The 20,784-nt window shown below is 47.9% G+C and overlaps 1 pseudogene; it reads left to right on the top strand.

The window, feature by feature from the left end:
• Positions 1-2,418: 2,418 nt before the first annotated feature.
• LOC139419340 (CD5 antigen-like) lies at positions 2,419-20,395 on the top strand (annotated as a pseudogene).
• The last annotated feature ends 389 nt before the right edge of the window (positions 20,396-20,784 follow it).

Genomic DNA, 20,784 nt, shown 5'->3' with positions numbered 1-20,784 from the left:
ATAACCACCTTTATAAACACCTTTATGCCACCTTTATGCCCACCTTTATACCCACCTTTATAACCACCTTTATGCCACCTTTATGCCCACCTTTATAACCACCTTTATACCCACCTTTATGCCCGCCTTTATGCCCACCTTTATAACCACCTTTATACCCACCTTTATAACCACCTTTATGCCACCTTTATGCCTACCTTTATAACCACCTTTATAACCACCTTCATGCCACCTTTATGCCCACCTTTATAACCACCTTTATACCCACCTTTATACCCACCTTTATGCCCGCCTTTATGCCACCTTTATGCCCACCTTTATAACCACCTTTATAACCACCTTTATGCCCGCCTTTATGCCACCTTTATGCCCACCTTTATAACCACCTTTATGCCCGCCTTTATGCCCACCTTTATGCCCACCTTTATAACCACCTTTATAACCACCTTTATTGCCCGCCTTTATGCCACCTTTATGCCACCTTTATGCCCACCTTTATGCCACCTTTATGCCCACGTTTATACCACCTTTATGCCCACCTTTATAACCACCTTTATAACCACCTTTATAACCACCTTTATGCCCACCTTTATAACCACCTTTATAACCACCTTTATAACCACCTTTATAACCACCTTTATAACCACCTTTATGCCCACCTTTATAACCACCTTTATAACCACCTTTATGCCCACCTTTATAACCACCTTTATAACCACCTTTATGCCACCTTTATGCCCACCTTTATAACCACCTTTGAGCAGTTGAGAGGAGGAGGAGTGACAGTCCCAGTGGACAAAGCGTTTTGTAATTCACCAGTTTTCCCTGTGAAAAAGGCAGCACCTGGTACAGATTGGAGGATGGTAGCAGATTTACAAGGGGTGAATAATAACATTATCCCACGAGCTCCATGTGTGCCAGACCCCCATACGTTATTGAATCAGTTGAAACCCAGAAAAGCGTACTTCACAGTGATAGATTTAGCAAATGCTTTTTTTGAGCATTCCAGTACACACAGACAGTCAGGGGTGGTTCGGATTTACATTTTGGGGAGAAAAATGGGTGTATTCGAGACTACCAATGGGATTTACGGAAAGCCCAACAAACTTTAGCCAAGTCCTAACCCGAAACATAGGCCAGTTTGACCCCCCGAATGAAAGCCAGATTTTGATATATGTGGATGACATATTGGTGGCCAATCCCTCTCAGGGGGGCTGTAAAGCGGACACACTGGCCCTGTTAGTATTCTTGGCAGAAGAGAGCCACAAAGGGGAAGTTACAGCTCTGGCAGGAACAGGTCATTTATTTAGGACGCAAACACGAGAAGGGAGGACACTTAATTCCACCAGGAAGACAGCCATTATGGAAGCACCAAAACCACTCAACAAGAAGCAGATGATGAGTTTTCTGCGAATGATCAACTATTGTTGTGCGTGGATACCCCACTTTGCATTACATACAGGGAGGCTCAGTGAGCTAATCTATGGTAAAGCTATGGCAGCAAAGGATAAGACTGAGTGGACGGAAGAAGCTGAGAAACCGTTTCTAAACATAAAAAAGTTAATGACGTCTAGCACTGTTCTAGGGATCCCAGATATGATTGTCTCTTCACACAGACAGTAGACTGTAGAGAGGGGTACATGATGTCTAGCACTGTTCTAGGGATCCCAGATGTGATCGTCCCTTCACACAGACAGTAGACTGTAGAGAGGGGTACATGATGTCTAGCACTGTTCTAGGGATCCCAGATGTGATCGTCCCTTCACACAGACAGTAGACTGTAGAGAGGGGTACATGATGTCTAGCACTGTTCTAGGGATCCCAGATGTGATCGTCCCTTCACACAGACAGTAGACTGTAGAGAGGGGTACATGACGTCTAGCACTGTTCTAGGGATCCCAGATGTGATCGTCCCTTCACACAGACAGTAGACTGTAGAGAGGGGTACATGATGTCTAGCACTGTTCTAGGGATCCCAGATGTGATTGTCCCTTCACACAGACAGTAGACTGTAGAGAGGGGTACATGATGTCTAGCACTGTTCTAGGGATCCCAGATGTGATCGTCCCTTCACACAGACAGTAGACTGTAGAGAGGGGTACATGACGTCAGTGCTGACTCAGGAACACGGGGGAAAATAAACGTATTGCTTATTATTCCTCCCGTTTAGACGAGGTTGCTCAAGCCATGCCACTACGTTTGCTGACTGTGGTGGCTGCCGCAAATTCCCATAGTGTTGATGACTATTAGGATAACCCCTGATAGGGAGGGATTGTCTCCATTTGAGAAGGTTTTTGGCAGACCCTATAGGATGCCCCAATTAGGACAATTGGAACAAGCAGATATAGAAGTAGAAAGCAGAATGGTTGATCACACGAAAAGGTTGTTCATTAACCAAACCAGTATGTCAAAGGTTTTATGCCCAACAGGAGAACTACAGAAGGAGGTGGCACACCAGATTCAACCGGGAGACTGGGTCTGGATCCAATCACTAAAGAGAAAAAACTGGAAGCAGCCACGGTGGGAGGGGCCATACCAAGTACTCCTGGTGACTGCCTTCGCGGTGAGGATAGCTGATAGAGCAACCTGGGTGCACATCACACATTGTAAGAGGGTAGGACACACTGACACTGGCGAACAGTCATAGGGGTAGGAGCAGAACCGTAATCAACAGGATACGGGGGTTACACTCCTACTGAAGATTCCCTTATACCCGACCTTTCCCTGCTGTGAGCGTTCATAGAAGTGGAAGTATGTCTTGGCCTCTTGCTGATGATGTGTTCTCTGGGAGAGGGTTCACAGGTGGGCTGGCCATCCTGAGCTGTCTGATTGTGGGAGCCATATTCCTGATACAGCATGAACCCCCCGAGGAGGCCAAAAAGGGTAACTGGACTCATATGGTAGACGAGGGAAATTCGATTTTACCAAAGCATTTTAAAAGGTCACTGAAACTGAATAGTAAGTTGGGGAAGGATATCTCAGTTGTGTTCTATGTAGACCAATTGGGGTCCTTCACTCCTTGGCAGTCTAGAACATTGGGTCACTGGGGAAGGTATTTGTGTAAATCACCGTGTAGTTAATGGAATCAAGTCATAGCTCACACTGAGAAGGGTGGCTATGCAAACCCACACACTCAATATGGGAACAGATGGAGTTTAGTAAAGGTGGGAGTTTTGGGCTGTTTTCCGGAGCAGGGGTGGTATTGTATAAAGGTACGAATTACCATTAAAACTGTAAAGATCCAGGATCTTGGATTATGGTATGTTGGTTTTGATCAGTCTTTAACAGATACTATGGTACCATTCCAGGTCACAGAGGTAAAAGCTGGGAAGGATACTATGGGCAGCCGGAGTTTAATCAGTCTCCCTAACACAACTGGTATTCCTAGTCTAATCATCCAGGGCCAAGGACCAGTGCAAATAGTTGAGACAAAAGACTTTAAAGAAGTGATAGAGTTGGAGACTGGGTTTAGAGATTCCAACCTCTGGTTAGAGTGGATTCAATATACGGCCAGATCAGTAGCTAAAGAAGAATGCTATGCCTGTGCCACAGCAAAACCTCAGTTGACAACCATCCCTTTTCCATTAAATGGAATGAATTCACCTAAGGGAATGGCATGTATGGTAAAGCTATTCATGGAAGCAGGAAAGACAGATAATAACAGTTGTACAGATTTGCACTATTTATATCCACATGTTCCTCTGAAATCTAGGCTTACTCCTTTCACAGTGGCAAGATGAGACTATTACTGTTTGGCCCAGTATTGTACTTATGGGAAATATGTAGGGGAAGTCAGTACCTGCAATAGGACAGAGAATGTTACTACTGATGAGAACCTGAGCGATCTGGCAAGCTGGTTGAGATCTGGGGATTTCAGTAAGATAAGGAGGCCCAGGGCTGACATCTGGTGGTTGTGTGGGGGAATGTCGTTATGGCCGAGTTGACCTGTTAATTGGACAGGGATATGTGTACTAGTTCATTTGGGAATGCCTTTCACACTCATTCAACACCATGACATGAAGTTGGCCAAACGGGAGAAAAGAAGTACTCCGTCTAGGTCTTTTGATGATAGAGTTTATATTGACAACATTGGGGTTCCACGGGGGGTGCCAGACGAGTTCAAAGCTAGAAATCAGATCCTGTCAGGATTAGAGTCAAGTATTTTCTGGTGGTCCACTCTCAATAAGAATGTGGACTGGATTAATTATATGTATTATAATCAACAGCGCTTCATCAATTATATCAGAGATGCAATAAAAAGATTGGCAGAGCAGACTAAAGCAATCAGCTTGGCAGAATAGAATCGCGTTAGATATGTTATTGGCAGTGAGGGGGGGGGGGGGGGGGGGGGTTTGTGTGCTATTCGGGTCGATGTGCTGTACGTTCATCCCAAATAACACAGCCCCGGATGGATCAGTGACCAAGGCCCTGGCTGGTTTAACCACCTTAGCTCACGAATTGGCAGAAAACTCTGGGGTGGAAACTTCTCTGACGAGTTGGTTTGACAGTATGTTTGGCAAATGGAAAAATGTCATGATTACGGTGTTGTGGGCGACTTTCACCTGTGTGACTGTGTTCGTTTTGTGCAGATGTGGTTTGATTCCGTGTGTGAAAGTTCTCATTTCCAGGACTCTGGAGAGATTGATGACTCGACAGATGGTGAGATACGGAACAATTCAAAGCTCTGACCAATGGGATGAAGAATACAGACTTCCCAGCATAGGAGAAGGCTCTGTGTCTTTTAATTGGGAGGAGGAGCCTATGTTTGATGGGACCATGTTTTATGTTTAGGTTTCCTTGTTTTGATGTTAAGACTGTTTCTTTAATGAAGATTATAACGAAAATCCTGATAAGAAGAGTTATGATTCTGATGTCGGTCCAGAGCAGTCAATGTTAGTACCTATATTGATATTTGTTAGGTTGATTTTGAATAAAAATAGATGTGTAATCCTTACTATTTATTCAGTGTGGAGGGTTATCTAATAAAAATAGATGTGTAATCCTTACTATTTATTCAAAGTGTGGAGGGTTATCTAATAAAAATAGATGTGTAATCCTTACTATTTAATCAAAGTGTGGAGGGTTATCTAATAAAAACAGATGTGTAATCCTTACTATTTAATCAAAGTGTGGAGGGTTATCTAATAAAAATAGATGTGTAATCCTTACTATTTAATCAAAGTGTGGAGGGTTATCTAATAAAAATAGATGTGTGCTAGTGAGTATAATATTTAGTCAAAAGTGTGGATTGTTATGGGATTTTTATCAATAATGACTAAATGAGGTATACTGCACTATAACTGGCAAGAATTCTACCCTGTCTTTCTTGTAGTATTAAATCATGTTTGTCCATTAGAAAAGGGTTACATGGCATGGACCTAGGAAGAAAGGAATGGACGTGGAGATAAGAGAGGACGTGGAGGGCTCCTCCAGGGTTACATGGCATGGACCTAGGAAGAAAGGAATGTACGTGGAGATAAGAGAGGACAGGGAGGGCTCCTCCAGGGTTACATGGCATGGACCTAGGAAGAAAGGAATGTACGTGGAGATAAGAGAGGACGTGGAGGGCTCCTCCAGGGTTACATGGCATGGACCTAGGAAGAAAGGAATGTACGTGGAGATAAGAGAGGACGTGGAGGGCTCCTCCAGGGTTATGGTGTCTGGGGGAGCCTGGAATGGTCAGTTTAGGGGTTATAAACTGTGGTTAGACTCATGTGAAAATCCATGTTTGTGTCTATGTCTGTGCGTAGTTTAGGATGATATAAGAAGGACTGTAATTGTGAAAACTTGAGAGCTCTCGCAAATAAATTGGGACCTGATCAATTGTGAGCTGGGAATTCTGTCTGTTTTATTTAAGACCAGAACTTTACAATCTCTGGGTATCAGACCGATAAATATAATTGGAATTTATGAAAACTGATTAAATAATTACTTGACATTTACCTGCAGCCATTCCCCAGTACACTCTCTCTCCCCCTCCCTTTCTGTTTGTGTGATTGTGTGGTTGGAGACAGATGTGTTGGAGTCAGAGCAGATCCCTACCAGCTGCAACCCGTTCCATAATCAAGACCTCTACAAATACCCAATCCTGCCACCACTCTGCCAGATCGTAATCTCTGCTCAGTCAGTCATTAGCCTAGCCTTTAGTTACGACTCAAGAGCCTGTTTCCCTGCCGTATACCGTTTAATCCTCTCATTACAGTTACCGCTCTGTCTCTGTCTCCTGTCTACCGTTCCACAGCTCACCACCACACCACCTTGCGTTGGATTTCCCTCCCTACCACTACATTGGATTCCCCTCCAGACCTGCTTACCCTGTTCAACTCAGCCAACTCCAACCGGGTTTTCCTGCTACTCATCCAAGTTTCCCCGGTTCAGCACTCCGTATCTCTTTGTTTACAGTAAACATTTGGTTCATTATCCCTGCTTCCTCATCTGCTCTTTGATTCCGCCCCATCACTCCTCGTGACACGGGGTTCCGTGCCCCGTAACCCAACTCTCTCCCCGACCCCCACCAGTCTAGTACATAACTCAATTCCCTGTCTCTCACCACCACCAGTCTTGTCAATAACTCAAATCTCTCCCTGACCCCCACCAGTCTAGTACATAACTCAACTCTCTCCCTGACCACCACCAGTCTAGTACATAACTCAACTCTCTCCCTGACCACCACCAGTCTAGTACATAACTCAACTCTCTCCCTGACCCCCACCAGTCTAGTACACAACTCAAATCTCTCCTCGACCCCCACCAGTCTAGTACACAACTCAAATCTCTCCTCGACCCTCACCAGTCTAGTACATAACTGAACTCTTTACCTGACCCCCACTATTCTAGTATATTTATCAAATCTCTCCCTGGCCCCCACCAGTCTAGTACACAACTCAAATCTCTCGCAGAAACCCAACGGTCTAGTACATAACTCAACTCTCTCCCTGACCCTCACCAGTCTAGTACATAACTTAACTCTCTCTCCAACACAATTTCATTCCTACTTTTTGATTACATATTTATCCCAAGGGAAAGGATTGGAAACACCTAAACATACATTAACACAGAAACATCACAATTCATCTCATATGACCTAGTAGTCCTGTAGAGCTGTTTAACATCCACACAATATACACTACATTACATCCTCCATATAATTCATCTCATATGACCTAGTAGAACTGTAGAGCTCTTTAACATCCACACAATATACACTACATTACATCCTCCATATAATTCATCTCATATGACCCAGTAGAACTGTAGAGCTGTTTAACATCCACACAATATAGCTGGGTCTCCTTGTACTGTCCCTATGTGTCCACTGCCCTGCAGAGCACCAACCCAACACATCCCACTCAGCTTTAGGGTCTGAGTGAAACATTCATTATTGGTTACAGGTGTGTTAGGTCAAGGCCAGAGTGACAACCCACAGGACAGCAGACCCCCAGGGCAGGACTGAACAACCCAGCAGCTATTGAAAACAGGAAGTGGGCATCTTTTCAATACAGACTCCTTTTGTTGTAGTGTTTTCAATATAAGACATCCAGACCTTATTCAAGTTGTCCAGTAAACCCTTATAAGAGGTGAACTGAAGCAGTAGAAAGTTAGAGGTGATATTATAGCACACACTATATGTGTAACTTTGCTGCTCTGCCAGCAGTTTCCTGTGGAGTTTTTCTAATGTCAGTGTTTCCTGTTTGTAGGTGTGTTTAACTGATCTTATCTGCTTAAGTTTGTCACATCATAGAAGTAAGAAAGTAATGAGATAGAAGTCATATAGCCTAGCAGTATTTCTCACTCTTCAGTCCACACTTTATGACAGCAGACTGTGGAGCCCCAGTTAGAGACAGATATGATACCTGCAGTGGTACTGATGACCCTGTTGTGGAGCACAGGTAGGATGCTGTTATATTGATATACACTTGTGACAGTTACTGAGATATGATTTAATATTGTAAGATATATTATAATTTGCAGGGTTAGTAAAATAACATGCAACTGGAAGCAGACAGTAAAAATGTGTCTCAAAGCAGGACAATGATGTGATCACCTGTAAATGTACTTTACTGTAGTCTAACTGTCCATCTGGGGACAGGCACTAATGTCAGTTAAGTTGTGATGGTGTCATGCATCTGACTGTTGTATATTCAGTGTGTCAATGATTGATTGTATATGTCTCTATGTAAATGAATGAGAGTATATATTATGTATTATATATTATATTGGTGTTATGTTAGAGTAGGAGAAGGGAGGGGTGTAGATGATAGAGGTCTATGAGCTGAGTCAAGATCGACGGGTCCAATACTATATGTCGCGAAGAGAGAGAGAGAATGAGAGAGAGAGAGAGAGAGAGAGAGAGAGAGAGAGAGTGTGTGCAAGAGAAATGAGCAGAGCGAGAGGGAGGAGAGAGGAGGGGTGGGGAAAGCAGAGGATGGGAGGGTACAGAGGAGGGACAGGGAGACAGGAGGGTAGGGGAGGGAGGAGGGTAACGGAGAGAAAAGGAGAGGGGAGAGAGAGATTTGTGGAGGAAAGAGAAGGAGAGAGAAGCGGAGGGTAAAGAGAAGGGGAGGGGAGAGAGAGAAATGTGGCGGAGAGAGAAAGAGAGAGAAGGGGAGGGGAGAGAGAGAAATGTAGAGGAGAGAGAAAGACAGAGAAGGGGAGGGAGAAGGGGAGGGGAGAGAGAAGGGGAGGGGAGAGAGAGAAATGTGGAGGAGAGAGAAAGAGAGAGAAGGGGAGGGAAGAGATGGGGGAGGGGAGAGAAATAGTAGGAAGAGCTCCACTAGGGCCCTCTCAGCCAGCTGGCTCCACTAGGGCCCTCTCAGTCAGCTGGTTCCACTAAGGCCCTCTCAGCCAGCCGGCTCCACTAGGGCCCTCTCAGCCAGCCTGCTCCACTAGGGCCCTCTCAGTCAGCTGGTTCCACTATGGCCCTCTCAGCCACCTGGCTCTACTAGGGCCCTCTCAGCCACCTGGCTCCACTCGGGCCCTCTCAGTCACCTGGCTCCACTAGGGCCCTCTCAGTCAGCTGGTTCCACTAGGGCCCTCTCAGCCACCTGGCTCCACTAGGGCCCTCTCAGCCACCTGGTTCCACTAGGGCCCTCTCAGCCAGCCTGCTCCACTAGGGCCCTCTCAGCCAAGCTAGCTCCACTAGGGACCTCTCAGCTAAGCTAGCTCCACTTGGGCCCTCTAAGCCAAGCTAGCTCCACTAGGGCCCTCTCAGCCAGCCGGCTCCACTAGGGCCCTCTCAGCCAGCCTGCTCCACTAGGGCCCTCTCAGCCAGCTGGCTCCACTAGGGCCCTCTCAGCCACCCGGCTCCACTAGTGCCCTCTCATTCAGTTGGCTCCACTAGTGCCCTCTCAGCCAGCCGGCTCCTCTAGGGCCCTCTCAGCCAGCCGGCTTCTCTAGGGCCTTCTCAGCCAGCCTGCTCCACTAGGGCCCTCTCAGTCAGCTGGTTCCACTAAGGCCCTCTCAGCCACCTGGCTCCACTAGGGCCCTCTCAGCCACCTGGCTCCACTCGGGCCCTCTCAGCCACCTGGCTCCACTAGGACCCTCTCAGCCACCTGGCTCCACTAGGGCCCTCTCAGCCACCTGGCTCCACTAGGGCCCTCTCAGTCACCTGGCTCCACTAGGGCCCTCTCAGCCAGCCGGCTCCACTAGGGCCCTCTCAGCCACCTGGCTCCACTAGGGCCCTCTCAGCCAGCCGGCTCCACTAGGGACGTCTCAGCCACCTGGCTCCACTAGGGCCCTCTCAGCCAGTTGGTGTGTGTAGGAGAGTGTGAGTTGTGTGTGCAAAAAGTAGAAGTAAAATTGTCAAGGGGTATGAACTAAAGTGATAAATCTAGTCCACTGGTTCCCCTGTTCTCATCACAACAGGTCACACATTCTGCTGACATGATTACACAATGTGGTAATGTGGTAACAGATACAGGGGCTTGTCAATATTACATATTATTTTTCAAATTATTTTGTGGTCCTTGTATGCTGAGAGAAAATGATGTCTCCTATATATGTTTCTAACAACATAGTATGTTATGACAGACAGACAGACAGACAGACAGACAGACAGACAGACAAGACAGGCAGACAGACAAGACAGGCAGACAGAGATAACTACTAGTCACCCCTCCACTCTCTCCCTGAGTCCAGGCCCCAGACAGACTGACTGACAGACAGACAGACAGACAGACAGACAGACAGACAGACAGACAGACAGACAGACAGACAGACAGACAGACAGACAGACAGACAGACAGACAGACAGACAGAACTACTAGTCACCCCTCCACTCTCTCCCTGAGTCCAGGCCCCAGACAGACAGACAGACAGACAGACAGACAGACAGACAGAGAGAACTACTAGTCACCCCTCCACTCTCTCCCTGAGTCCAGGCCCCAGACAGACAGAACAGCAACACCATCAGAACTATAGCAGTCTTCATTCTGAAATGACTCTGGTCTTCTTCAGAAGTAGTGCAGTAGTCTACAGGGTTCAGAACTCACCTTTTTAAACACTTCTTATCACTCATATCATGAGGTTTCACATGTGTTTGGTTACATCTTGCCCAATGTGTCACACCTGATCCCCCCCTCCCCTCCCTGGAGCCCGAAGGCCCCAGGCTCACCAGCATTACTCTCCATCCTGCACCATCATTACACACACCTGCTACCCCCCCTCCCACCCCCTGGAGCCCGAAGGCCCCAGGCTCACCAGCATTACTCTCCATCCTGCACCATCATTACACACACCTGCTCCCCCCGTCACGCGCATCAACGATTATTGGACCTGGACTCAGTCACCTCTGTCATTACCTTCCCTACATCTGTCTGGTTCCTGATCTGTTCTCTGCTTCAGCATTAATTGTGGTTTGTGGTTTTGTACCCGTGTGCTGACGCTGTTCTTGTCTTTGTCTGTTCCTGATTAAATGTTGATTCCACGTACCTGCTTCTCATCTCTGGCGTATGTCCTGACACATTGTTCTTCTGAGTGATAAAACAGCAAACATTAAGAGTGTTTACTTATCAGACCCACATATATAATAAATATACTATAATCATATGCTTTTAGTACTCACACATGAATCATATCCTGTTTGCAGGTCATGTGTTGTTTTGAGCCAGCAGTAAAAACACACTGACAGGACAGTTCCTCTTATGGCCACTAGGTGGTAATCTGGTGTCTCAGACGCAGGACTGGAGACCAGATGGAATCATTGTCCCAATTATCTCTCCTTTCTCCTAAAGTGTGCACTTGTTCCCTTCCCTTCACTGAAATGACTGGTACACTAAATATAGTGGAAACAACCACTTGATAACAAAAGGTAGAGTCCTCTGAGTGGAACGGTGGGAGACAAACAGTACCTCCTCTCCCCTTCTCCCATTCTCCTCTTATCTCTCTCCTCTTTTCTACCCCTCTCCTCTTTTCAAGCCCCTCTCCTCTTTCCTCTCCCCTTCTCCACCATCTCCTCTCTTCTCCTCTTTTCTCTCTCCTCTCCTTTTCTCTCCCCACTCCTCTTTCCTCTCCCCTTCTCCACCATCTCCTCTCCTCCTCTTTCCTCTCCTCTCCTCTCTTCTCCTCTTTTCTCTCTCCACTCCTCTCCTCTCCTCTCCTCTCCTTTTCTCTCCACTCCACTCCACTCCACTCCACTCCACTCCTCTTTCCTCTCCTTTTCTCTCAACTCCACTCCTCTCCTCTCCTCTCCTCTCCTCTTTCCTCTCCTCTCCTTTTCTCTCCACTCCACTCCTCTCCTTTTCTCTCCACTCCACTCCTCTCCTCTCCTCTCCTTTTCTCTCCACTCCTCTCCTCTCCTCTCCTCTCCTCTTTCCTCTCCACTCCTCTTTCCTCTCCACTCCTCTCCTCTCCTCTTTCCTCTCCTTTTCTCTCCACTCCTCTCCTCTCCTCTCCTCTTTCCTCTCCACTCCACTCCTCTCCTCTTTCCTCTCCACTCCTCTTTCCTTTTCTCTCCTCTCCTCTCCTCTTCTCTTCTCTCCTCTCCTCTCCTCTCCTCTTCATATTTTTACCACTGACTTCTCACCAGTGATGTCATCATAACCAGTAACCTGTTCCTCTCTTGGCCCAGCCTGACCCTGACATATAGCATCAGGCCTGTTGAGTTGACTTGGGTAACAGACCTCTAGCTTCTACACCACATCCCCCCTTCTCCTGCTCTAACATGAGACCTCATCAGTACTCATTTTGGGTGCTGGTACTGTTTATATTTAGGTGCTGGAACATTAAGCCAATATTCTATAAGAGGTGAACTCAAGCAGTAGAAAGTTAGAGGTGATATTATAGGACACTATGTGAAACGTTGCTGCTCTGTCAGCAGTTTCCTGTGGAGTTTTTTTAACATATCAGTTTGCTGTAGTGTGTTCAACCACTGATCCAAGATAAGTTGCTAAGAAGTTAATCTCACATCATAGAAGTAAGAAAGTAATGAGAGAGAAGTCATATAGCCTAGCAGTATTTTTCACTCTTCAGTCCACTCTTTATGACAGCAGACTGTGGAGCCCCAGTTAGAAGCAGACATGATACCTGCAGTGGTACTGATGACCCTGTTGTGGAGCACAGGTAGGATGCTGTTACAGTGATATACACTTGTGACAGTTACTGAGATATGATTTGATATTGTAAGATATATTATAATTTGCAGGGTTAGTAAAATAACATGCAACTGGAAGCAGACAGTAAAAATGTGTCTCAAAGCAGGACAATGATGTGATCACCTGTAAATGTCCTTTACTGTAGTCTAACTGTCCATCTGGGGACAGGCACTAATGTCAGTTAAGTTGTGATGGTGTCATGCATCTGACTGTTGTATATTCAGTGTGTCAATGATTGATTGTATCTGTCTCAATGTAAATGAGAGTATATATTATGTATTATATATTATATTGGTGTTATGTTAGAGTAGGAGAAGGGAGGGGTGGAGATGATAGAGGTCTATGAGCTGAGTCAAAATCAACAGGTCCAACACTATACGTCATGAAGAGAGAGAGAACAAGAGAGAGAGAGAGAGAGAGAGAGAGAACAAGAGAGAGAACAAGAGAGAGAGAGAGAGAGAGAGAGAGCGTGTGCGCAAAAGAAATGAGCAGAGCGATAGGGAGGAGAGAGGAGGGGTGGGGAGAGCAGAGGATGGGAGGGGACAGAGGAGGGACGGTGAGAAAGGAGGGGAGGGGAGGGAGGAGGGTAACGGAGAGAAGGGGAGGGGAGAGAGAGAAATGTGGAGGAGAGAGAAGGAGAGAGAAGCGGAGGGTAGAGAGAAGGGGAGGGGAGAGAGAGAAATGTGGAGGAGAGAGAAAGAGAGAGAAGGGGAGGGAGAGAGAGAAATGTTGAGGAGAGAGAAAGAGAGAGAAGGGGAGGGAGAGAGAGAGAAATGTGGAGGAGAGAGAAAGAGAGAGAAGGGAAGAGATGGGGGAGGGGAGAGAAATAGTAAAGGAAGAGCTCCACTAGGGCCCTCTCAGCCAGCCTGCTCCACTAGGGCCCTCTCTGCCAGCCTGCTCCACTAGGGCCCTCTCAGCCAGCCTGCTCCACTAGGGCCCTCACAGCCAGCCTGCTCCAGTAGGGCCCTCTCAGTCAGCCTGCTCCACTAGGGCCCTCTCAGCCAGCCTGCTCCACTAGGGCCCTCTCAGCCAGTCTGCTCCACTAGGGCCCTCTCAGCCAGCCTGCTCTACTAGGGCCCTCTCAGCCAGCCTGCTCCAATAAGGCCCTCTCAGCCAGCTTGCTCCACTAGGGCCCTCTCAGCCTGCCTGCTCCACTAGGACACTCTCAGCCAGTCTGCTCCACTAGGGCCCTCTCAGCCAGCCTGCACTACTAGGGCCCTCTCAGCCAGCCTGCTCCACTAGGGCCCTCTCAGCCACCTGGGTCCACTAGGGCCCTCTCAACCAGCCGGCTCCACTAGGGCCCCCTCAGGCAGCTGGCTCCATTAGGGCCCTCTCAGCCATTCTGCTCCACTAGGGCCGTCTCAGCCAGCCTGCTCAACCAGGGCCCTCACAGCCAGCCTGCTCCACTAGGGCCCTCTCAGCCAGCCTGCTCCACTAGGGCCTTCTCAGCCAGCCTGCTCCACTAGGGCCCTCTCAGCCAGCCTGCTCCACTAGGGCCCTCTCAGCCAGCCTGCTCCACTAGGGCCCTCTCAGCAAGCCTGTTCCACTAGGGCCCTCTCAGCCTGCCTGCTCCACTAGGGCCCTCTCAGCCAGCCTGCTCCACTAGGGCCCTCTCAGCCAGCCTGCTCCACTAGGGCCCTCTCAGCTAGCTGGCTCCACTAGGGCCCTCTCAGACAGTTGGCTCCTCTAGGGCCCTCTCAGTCACCTGGCTCCACTAGGGCCCTCTCAGCCAGCCTGCTCCACTAGGGCCCTCTCAGCCAGCCTGCTCCACTAGGGCCCTCTCAGCCACCTGGCTCCACTAGGGCCCTCTCAGCCAGCATGCTCCACTAGGGCCCTCTCAACCAGCCCGCTCCACTAGGGCACTCTCAGCCAGCTGGCTACACTAGGGCCCTCTCAGCTAGCTGGCTCCACTAGGGCCCATTCAGCCAGCCTGCTCCACTAGGGCCCTCTCATTCAGCCTGCTCCACTAGGGCCCTCTCAGCCAGCTGGCTACACTAGGGCCCTCTCAGCTAGCTGGCTCCACTAGGGCCCACTCAGCCAGCCTGCTCCACTAGGGCCCTCACAGCCAGCCGGCTCCACTAGGGCCCTCTCAGCTAGCTGGCTCCACTAGGGCACACTAGGGCCCTCTCAGACAGTTGGCTCCTCTAGGGCTCTCTCAGCCACCTGGCTCCACTAGGGCCCTCTCAACCAGCCGGCTCCACTAGGGCCCTCTCAGCCACCTGGCTCCACCAGGGCCCTCTCAGCCACCTGGTTCCACTAGGGCCCTCTCAGTCACCTGTTTCCACTAGGGCCCTCTCAGCCACCTGGCTCCACTAGGGCCCTCTCAGCCACCTGGCTCCACTAGGGCCCTCTCAGCCACCTGGCTCCACTTGGGCCCTCTCAGCCAAGCTGGCTCCACCTGGGCCCTCTCAGCCACCTGGCTCCACTAGGGCCCTCTCAGCCACCTGGCTCCACTAGGGCCCTCTCAGCCAAGCTGGCTCCACTAGAGCACTCACTGTCAGCTGGCTCCACTAAGGTCCTCTCAGCCAGCTGGTGTCTATAGGAGAGCTCCACTAGGGCCCTCTCAGCCAGCTGGTGTGTGTAGGAGCGCGTGAGCTGTGTGGACAAAAAGTAGAAGTACAAATGTCAAGGGATATGAACTAAAGTGATAAATCTAGTCCTAGGTTTTATTTACTGTGGTGTTTGTTCTCCACTGGTTACCCTGTTCTCATCACAACAGGTCACACATTCTGCTGACATGATGACACACTGTGGTATTTCACCTAACAGATACGGGAGCTTGTCAATATTATATTTGTTTTCAAATTATTTTGGGGTCTTTGTAGTCTGACAGAATATGTCTCCTATATCGTTGTACATTTGGCAGGAGGTTAGGAAGTGCTGCTCAGTTTCCACCTCAGTTTGTGGGCAGTGGGAACACAGTGGGCTCAATAGCAAGCACACAAACACACACACATACAGTACAAACACACACACACACACACACACACACACACACACACACACACACACACACACACACACACACACACACACACAAAGAACAGAGCAGAAGAAGTAAATGATCAATGCAGAAGTGTGTGTGTGTGTGTGTGTGTGTGTGTGTGTGTGTGTGTGTGTGTGTGGTCTATGTAGTTTATGGATGTGTGTGGGTCTGGTGTGAGAGTGTCAATGTAGTGTGTGAAGAGGGGGAGAGGAAAGGAGGAGAGGAGAGGAGAGGAGGAGAGGAGAGGGGGAGAATTGGAGAAGAATATGAGGTGGGGCAGAATAAGAGTAAAGAGGGGAGAAGAGAAGAAGAGGGGGAGAAGAGGAGAGGGGGAGAGGAGGAGAAGAGGGAGAGAAGAGGAGAGGGGGAGAGGAGGAGAGGAGAGGGGGAGAGGAGGAAACGAGAAGAGGGGGGTGGAGAAGAGGTGAGATGAGAGGAGGAGAATAGGAGACGAGAGGGGGAGAAGAGGAGATGGGCAGAATAGGAGAAGAGCAGAGAAGAAGAGGTGAGGGGTAGAAGAGGAGAGGAGACGGGGAGAAGAGGACAGGAGTGAGAAGAGTAGAGGAATGAGAAGAGGAGAGGTGGGAGAAGTGCGAGAGGGGGAGGAGAGGGGGAGGAGAGTAGCGGCGGAGAAGAGGAGAGAAAAGAGAGAAGAGGAGAGGAGATGAGGGGAGAGGAGAAGGGGAGAGGAGAGGAGAGCGGGAGAAGATGAGGGGGAATAGAGGAGGAGAAGAGTAGGGAGGAGAGGAGAAGGGAAGAGGGGGAGAAGAGGGGGAATAAAGGGGGAGGAGAGGAGAGGGAGGAGAAGAGGATAAGAGAGAGGGGGAGATGAGAAGAAGGGGGGAGGAGAGGAGGGGAGTGGAGAGGGTGAGAAGAGGAGAGGGGGAGAAGGCAAGAGGGGGAGAAGATGGGAGAAGAGGAGAAGAGACGAGGAGAAGATGAGAAGGGGGAGGAGAGGGGGGAGAAGAGGAGGATGAGAGAAGGGGAGAGGAAGAGAAAAGAGAGGAGGTACTGTTTGTCTCCCACCGTTCCACTCAGAGGACTCTACTGTTATCAAGTGGGTTTTTCCACTATATTTAGTTACCAGTCATTTCAGTGAAGGGAACATGTGCACACTTTAGGAGAAATGAGAGATAATTGGGACAATGCTTCTTTCTAGTCTACAGTCCTGCGTCTGTGACACCAGATTATCACCTAGTGGCCATAAGAGGAACTGTCCTGTCAGTGTGTTTTTACTGCTGGCTCAAAACAACACATGACCTGCAAACAGGATATGATTCATGTGTGAGTACTAAAAGTATATGAATAGTATATTTAATATATATGTGGGTCTGATAAGTAAACACTCTTAATGTTTGCTGTTTTATCCCTCAGAAGAACATTGGTCACTATGTAACCAAACACATGTGAAACCTCATGATAAGACTGTCTTCCCCATCACATCATGAAAGTTCATGTTGATGTTCATTTAACCTCGGTCTCTCTTTCTCCTCTGTCTCTCTCTTTCTCCTCAGATCTCCAGGCTCAAAGTGTCAGTCCACCAGGTAGGTAGAGTATAAATCTACAGTGATTATAGCAGTTCAATATTAGTCAACTTTATTATCCCACATGGAGAAATTCATGTGTCCATACAAACCATTCTAAAACCCAATAACAAGTAGTGTTTTATGGAACTACTAATACTTGTCAACCACAAAGCATTACTGCTGTTAGAATAACAGAATCACTGTCATCATCTGTCCTCCCCACTGTGTTTTCCTCTCTGCTGTTTACAGCTGAACTCTCAGTCAGACTGGTGGATGGGACCACTTCCTGTTCTGGGACAGTGGAAGTCTTCTACAGAGGAGAGTGGTTGGGTCTATGTTTTAGTTGGTGGTGGAGAATAATGAGAGAGGCTAAGGTTGTGTGTAGAGAGCTGGATTGTGGGAATCCTGTAGCTGAATCTAGAGGACGTCTGGTTGAAGATGGAAGAAGAGGAGTCACACTATATAGTAGATGCAGGGGAAATGAGTCTTCTATTAGACAGTGTGACAACAGTAGAGCACCTGGTGTCTGTGATGGTAAATATTATCATCATGTGACCTGTTCAGGTAAGAGACGGGTCATATTGAGAGATTTATTTATACATTATACAATATTACCATGTATCATGTTTTATGTGTTTTTATTTCATTTAAATAGAGAGAGAGATGTCAGATGTATTTAAACATTATATTTGTGTTTGTCATATTGGTTTATGGGAGATGTTCATGGGCAGATCATTGTAGTTCAGATGGTACTGAAGTGAAGCTGCCTGATGGATGTCCAGCTGTTTATTTTCTATAAAGTGAAGTGAACTTATTCCTGTCTCCTGCCTGCATTATTCCCAACCCGATCCTGAGTGACTAAGAACCCATTTCTACCTCTTACAGTATCAAACATAGCAAACTACAATCTTTTATCCAACATATTTGTGTTTAGTCCTTGACAGTGTCATCAACAAAACGGATTGAATGTTCAACCAACTCTTTTTCTCCAGAGTCTGTGCGGCTTGTTGATGGAGCTGGTCTCTGCTCTGGGAGAGTGGAGGTGAAGTCCAATCAGTCCTGGGCCTCAGTGTGTGAAGCTGACTTTGACCGGCAGGATGCAGAGATAGTCTGTGGGGAGCTTGGCTGTGGGGCTCCTGCAGCTCTACAGGGGGGGCTCTATGGAGGAGGTGAGGGTCAGACCTGGGATAAAGAGTTCCAGTGTAAAGGCAATGAGTCCCTTCTCCTGGACTGTGACACCTCAGACAGAAAACACAACACCTGCCCACTTGGTAATGCTGTTGGACTCACCTGCTCAGGTAAGAAACAGTTTGTCACTCAATCAACATTGTTTCTCACCTGGAGTGAAGAATATGAGAGACAATATAGGTGTGTTTTAGTGAGAAATAGTAAGATTACTGTCTCACTCTTTTCTTTTCTCAGAGCCTGATGATGTGAGGCTGGTGGGAGGAGGCAGTCGCTGTGCTGGTGGAGTGGAGTGGTACGACCAGGGAGAGTGGAGGACTGTGGGAACTGACGACAGGAACCAGAGGGATGTAGCTGCAGTAGTGTGTAGACAGCTGGGTTGTGGCTCCACTGTTTCAGAACTACCTGGAAACACCACTGGAGGGATTAGAGTTTCCTGTCCTGGGTCTGAGTCTTCACTGAGGGAGTGTAGAAGAATGTATGAACTCCATCCTGGGCTCACAGTGATCTGCTCAGGTAATAACAAGATACACTATATGGCCAAAAGTATGTGGACATTTGTGGATTCGGCTATTTCAGCCACAGCATTTGCTGACAGGTGTTTGAAATTGAGCACACAGCCATGCAATCTCCATAGACAAACATTGCCAGTAGATTGGACTTACTGAAGATCTCAGTGACTTAACGTGGCAAGTCTAGGAGCAACAACGGCTCAGCCGTGAAGTGGTAGACAACACAAGCTCACAGAACGGACCACCGAGTGTTGAACCACGTAGAGCCTAAAAATAATCCTCTGTTGTAAAACTCACTGCTGAGTTCCACATACTTTTGTCCATGTATTATATCGCCTTCCTGGACTCACAGTGATCTGCTCAGGAAATATCAAGATATTATCATTATATTCAACTGATTTCCTTCATTCATACAACTTCCTCTGCACCTCTCATGATGACTGTTTAACTTGTCAGTCTGCTTTACTAAATAGATCACTCAGTCAAGTAGGAATCAAATACAACTTAAATATCCCAGAATGCTTTTGTATTTGAGTGTTATCTCAGTGAACGTCTCTACTCACTACCACTGTCACATGTCATGTTATTGTCATATCTAAATGAGGAAAGTAGTTGAGGAGCTACGTTTTATTTTTCTCTCCTCTTGTTCCAGATGTCCTGCTTCAGCCTGATATCAACATATGTTGTCTCAGTGACTGTAGGCCCACTACTCATGTTGCCCTGTGAGGGAGGGTGGCTAGCACTGTTACATGCTGATGTTATTGTCATATCTATAGGAAACTAGTTGAAGAGGTTTTTCTTGTTCTCTTTTATTGTTACAGATCTCCTGGTCCAGCCTGATATCTTCCTGACTGACCCAATGGGAGGGGTCTTCAGGGGCCACCAGGGGCCCGAGATGTTCAGGGGCTACAACTTCACCATCACCTGCTCCACTCAGCCACAGTACCCAGGAGGCTCCTTCCTCCTCACATTCACCGGCTCCAACAGAACCCAGACCCAGCCAGCTGTCAATCACTCTGCTGCCTTCCTCTTCCCTGCTGCAGATGACTCCCACCAAGGGAACTACAGCTGTGTTTATGACAATTATGTTTTCTCTCATAACTTCACCTCTGAGAGTGAGCTCCTCTCCCTCACCATCACAGGTAACTGAACACGAACCAGACTTATAACTTTGTCATTGACAGATTTCCCACAGATCTATGTGATGATGATCAGTCCCCTCATCAAAGGTGTTTCTGTTTGCAGCCTCTCCTCTGCCAGCCTTCATCATCAGACACGTTGTAGTGCTGCTGATCCTACTGACAGCCATCACCACCTCCTACCTGTACTACAAGGTAAAGACATTTACTCAGAAGTTACAAGTCATTTAAACTAGAGGGAGAGGGTGAGGGGGAGAGAATTGCAGATACCAGAGAGTAAATGTCTGACTGTTGGTGCTGTGTCTCCCTAGCCCACCAGGAGGCAGAAGAGAGTGAACAGGGTGAGCAGCATGGATCTTTATGTCAATGCCATGGAGATGGTCTCTCTGAGCTCCAGAGCTGAAGCTGGACCGGGAGAGGAGAGAGCAGCCCAGGGGACGGAGTAGGAGTAGAATGAAGCTGACCCTACACGCTGATCTTAAGTCAGTTTTGTGTTTTAAATCGATGGTCAGCAGTGGACTGGTGTTTAAAATGTGGTGACAAACTTGAGGTGGTTCTAATTTTAATAACAAGTTCAGAATTAGTTTCTCTTTCTAGAACCTTGGAAAAAATCTAAAAGGAGTGACTGCAACCACCATTATTCATTTAGTTTGGTTTTTACCACCAGAGAAACATGGGGTTCTGGGTAACATGGGGTTCTGGGTAACATGGGGTTCTGGGTAACATGGGGTTCTGGGTAACATGGGGTTCTGGGTAACATGGGGTTCTGGGTAACATGGGGTTCTGGGTAACATGGGGTTCTGGGTAACATGGGGTACTGGGTAACATGGGGTTTTGGGTAACATG

Source organism: Oncorhynchus clarkii, chromosome 10 (assembly GCF_045791955.1).
Source record: "Oncorhynchus clarkii lewisi isolate Uvic-CL-2024 chromosome 10, UVic_Ocla_1.0, whole genome shotgun sequence".
NCBI lineage: Eukaryota > Metazoa > Chordata > Actinopteri > Salmoniformes > Salmonidae > Oncorhynchus > Oncorhynchus clarkii.
This window is presented reverse-complemented; position numbering and strand designations above follow the sequence as displayed.